General features: G+C 43.2%; 1 long non-coding RNA gene across 1 annotated transcript; it reads left to right on the top strand.

Moving 5' to 3' along the window:
• The first annotated feature begins 114 nt into the window (after positions 1-114).
• On the top strand, positions 115-2270 carry LOC106934801 (uncharacterized). Its single transcript, XR_001421768.1, has 2 exons — positions 115-883; positions 1923-2270. It is a non-coding gene; the product is annotated as an uncharacterized LOC106934801 (long non-coding RNA).
• Positions 2271-4327: the final 2057 nt, after the last annotated feature.

Genomic DNA, 4327 nt, shown 5'->3' with positions numbered 1-4327 from the left:
TGAGACAGCTGAAATCAACTGAAAACAACAAGGGAAAAATCAGGGAACAACCAGGAACAGCTGGGAACAACCAGGGAACAATCAGGGAACAACCAGGAACCGCTGGGAACAACCAGGGAACAATCAGGGACAGCTGGGAACAGCTGGGAACAACCAGGGAACAATCAGGGAACAACCAGGAACAGCTGGGAACAACCAGGGAACAACCAGGAACCGCTGGGAACAACCAGGGAACAACCAGGAACCGCTGGGAACAACCAGGGAACAACCAGGGAACAATCAGGGAACAATCAGGGAACAACCAGAGAACAATCAGGGAACAACCAGGGAACAATCAGGGAACAATCAGGGAACAATCAGGGAACAACCAGGTACAGCTGGGAGCAATCAGGGAACAACCAGGGAACAATCAGGGACAGCTTTGACGGTTTTTCTTTACTTTCAGGATGTTTGTAGTAATAAAACCCAAACTTCTCGTTGCAGCTGCATCTCTTCCCCATTTCAGTTCTGATCTGTTTGCGATGTTCTGTCAGTCTGGGCGATGGATCCTGAATGATGCCACAACTCGACTGTTTCCAGCATGTTTAGGTTTCAGATACAACATCTTCACATGCTGCTGTAAACCCGGTTCTGAGCTAAGCGAGCCGGGTTGGTGATGATCTGATCAGCGCTGCAGGAAAACCCGGCCTTCGGTCTGTGATGATGCAGACGCACCGCAGACGGCGCCTCCTCAGACGTCACCTTCATCCTCCGTCACTTCACTGCTGAGCTCCGACCGCAGCAGCAGAAACTGAAACCGTCTCACAAACCGGATGCGTTTTCTTTCTCTTTGGTTCAGTGTTTTTGGTAGACATGAATTATCCTCCAGCTTCGCCATCCTCAGGTTAAATTAGCTATCTTAAGACCATTCTGTTTATTCTGCTTTGAAAGAGATTCATGTTACACAGTATGCAGATGACTCTGTGCTCTACTGTGAAAACTAACTGCTTGATGCATTTATCTTTCTGTTTTCTAGGAGTTTAAATCTTTTATTTTCAGAACTGATGACCAAACATTCAGCTTAGCTCTGCTCCTGCATGTCGTGGCATTAAATTGATTTCCAGCCTTGTTTTTCGTAGCATGTAAACTTCAGGCTGATAAAAACTATTTTATCGAGGCCTGAAACACGAGAGCTGATTCTTGCCGTGTCGCTTTGGTTGTTGTGGTGAAGCTGCATGACTGTCGTTTCCCTCCTTGGCTGCTTATGAAACAGAAACTATCACCCACAGTCAGAAATCCTCCTCCGTTTGCTGTCAGCTCCATCCTGCGGCTGCTCCTCGCTGTCATGGTTTGCCATCCGTCGGCGTGGCGACCGCGTGCTCCTCCTGCCTGCACACTCCAGTTTTAAGTAACGACACGTTTAGTGTTTTTCTGCTGCAAGTTTCTGGTGCTTAAATTTCTACTAAACTCTGAATTCAAAGCCTTTTGTGTGATTAGGATAAAACAGGTGGTTGTCAAGGCAACAGTGGAGGATACCGGCCAAAAAGACGAATGATAAAAGCAGAATATTCAGAGTGATTCATCAGTGATTTCATTGAGAGCAGCAGGATGGTGGTTAGTAGTAGTCTGGTGTGAGTAAACCAAACATCACTAACTCCAATCCTGTTTTCATGTCCATTAGAGGCTGTTTTAAAATATCAATCAGCAATAAGACCGTCTTTTCATTCTCTCCCATGGAAACAGAACCTGGGAAATAACACCGAGTCTTTACAGGATCCGAATGGATCAGTCAGAGATTCTGCTGTTGGTTATTAGCATCGTTCCATAAATGAAACTAATCGGTCTACAAACTTCCTGCATTCTGTCAGAAACGGGGATCAAACGTCCAGTCAGCAGCTGACTGGATGCAGCCTGAGTTTGTTGTTATTCGCTCCGTTTTTCAGATGGTCATCAGAGGCAGGTGTGAAGCGGTGCGAACCTCTCGCCTCTGGGAGCAGACACTGTGAGGTCAGAGGTCAGCTTTAACTACCGGGTTCACGACCTCGAGCTGGACAGACTCCCAAAGACCTCAGCTGGCCGCCGGCATGGAGGCCGGGAACCAAACAGAGTTCAAGGCCTGAAGCTGGACTTTTATGATGCAGCTCTGGTTTAATCCAGCAGCAGAAACTCAGAAACTCGTCCCAGACAGAAACGTCTCCTGTCGGCAGCTTCGTTTATATTCTGCTAATGTTGAAAAAACACATTTTCACAATTGCAGTGTCACTATTAAACAAAAGACCCAATTAAAATCATGCGTAAATTAGTTTCTTCATGCGATAAGTTATTTAAAAGACATGCTGCATCATCATCCTGTTACTTCCTGTCGTCTTCTTCTCTGTCGTTTCCACCAGTAGTAACATCCTGTTGTAAAAACTTTTTTACACTGTTTAAAACTTGTTTTAAAACTTTGTTGCTTTAAAAAGCATGTTTTGTTTTTTAAAGCAAATGTTCATGATTCTAATTAGTTTAATTTTAAGGTAAATAAAAACTGAGCTGGGGAAGAACTGCTCCAGCCAATGCGTTGCTTTTTCAGTGAGATAAGAAACTAATCAGTTATCAGAGGTTTAACTTTTCTGTCCCGACTTCAGAGAAATGCTGCTGGCTCGGCGTTCCCAGAAGGAGCCGGACGCTCCGATCCGCAGCAGAGACCAGGAGCGGGAATCTGAGCGCATTTCAACGGCTGCACATCAGTAATTACAGAACCCAGGAAGCAGCGGCTCCGAGCCGGGAGGCGGCAGTGAACGACCACATTCATCCGACTTCAAAACTGAACTTCTGCTCCGACTACAAATTACAAAAAGGTCAAACAAACAGACTGAAGGTTCCGGGAAAGTGAGGAATTGTCCTCTGTGTCTCTAAAAAAGTCGACCTTTAAAGGTCCGACCGCGGCTGGTTGTGGTGGCAGACAGAACCTCTGCTGGGTTTTAGAGGAGCGGGAGCAGAGAGACGACCCAGAAACAAAACTAAATCTGTTTATTTATTAGAATAAAATGTTTGGAAAAACTTTCAATCATTTATCTAATCCTGAGGTAGTTTTATTAAATTTGACATGACAAATTAATTTCAATTTATTAATAATGTAAAAGAAGATATTGTATTGTTGATTTATTTAAAGGCTTTTTACTTTTTATGGATTTTGTTTTTATATTTCTCTATGTTAAGTTTTTTCAGCTTTAATTTATTTAATTTATTTCAAGGATTTTCCAGTTATCTCTGGATTTTCTGAATGTATTTATTTACAGTACCGTTTAATTGATCATGTTTTACATCATAATATATACTTTTTGCCTTTTTAAATCTGCAGTGCTGCAGAAAGTAGATGCAACACGTCTGAATCAACCGAGCATCTAAAACCTGCAGACCTGCACGTATTTATTTTCTGCTAAAAAAATCACATTAAAAAGTAAATTTTTAATTTAAATCATTTTTAACACATTTGTAGCTCAGTAGGTTTCAACACTTTCTGACCAAGAATTGATTCAGCTGATTTTCTGGATTATTTGTGTGCAGACGGGATTGTTATTATTGGATGTTTTTTCCCAGGCGTCGCCATGGAGAGGTCAGAGGTCAGGTCGCCCCGCCGACCCCGGCCAGACTTTCACACCTGACCAGCTGGAATCCAGCAGAGCAACAAGTTCATCCAAACTCCTGCTGCAGCGGCGGAAAACGAACCGATTCATTTAAAATCTGAGACAAACTGCAGCAAAGCGATAATCTGAGTCATTTTCATCAACGAGTCAATTAAATCATTTAATCACTGCTGAAATAATGAGCCACAGTAATTTAACACACTGCAGAAACTCAACACTTTATTTTCTAGTTCAAATTTCTCAGTGAACTTTAGAAAAAAAAATAACTTCAGCAAGATATAGGAGCGTTTTAAATCAATAATTCTTTAATATTGATTAATTGGTAGATAAGTTCACTTATAACAAGACATTTTTCCCAAAAGCAAAAACATCAATCAATCAATCAATATTGAGTAAGAATTCCCTTAAAACAAGCTCCTTCATGATGCCCAGACGTTACTTAGAACTTATGGTTTAATGTTCTCTGACGTTTTTGTGCTGGAAACCAGAAATTCTTGGCCAGATTTCTTCCCTCTCGTTGAGTCGAGCGGTTTGAGGCCTGAGGAAGGTTTGTTCTCGGCGTGTGAGGAGAGCCTGAGACGGCGCTGATGGGCCGGGCCGCTGTGTGTGGTTAGATGGAGGAAAACAAGGCGGCGTGACTTCTGACCCCCCGCTGAGGGAGGCCAGTCAGGTACGAAGTTCTCACACTGTCCTCCTGCAGCTTCACGCCTCTGGCACAC

The sequence above is a fragment of the Poecilia latipinna genome, unplaced genomic scaffold, assembly GCF_001443285.1.
Source record: "Poecilia latipinna isolate Pla-1442-1.1 unplaced genomic scaffold, P_latipinna-1.0 Scaffold1862, whole genome shotgun sequence".
In the NCBI taxonomy this organism is placed as follows: Eukaryota; Metazoa; Chordata; class Actinopteri; order Cyprinodontiformes; family Poeciliidae; genus Poecilia; species Poecilia latipinna.
This window is presented reverse-complemented; position numbering and strand designations above follow the sequence as displayed.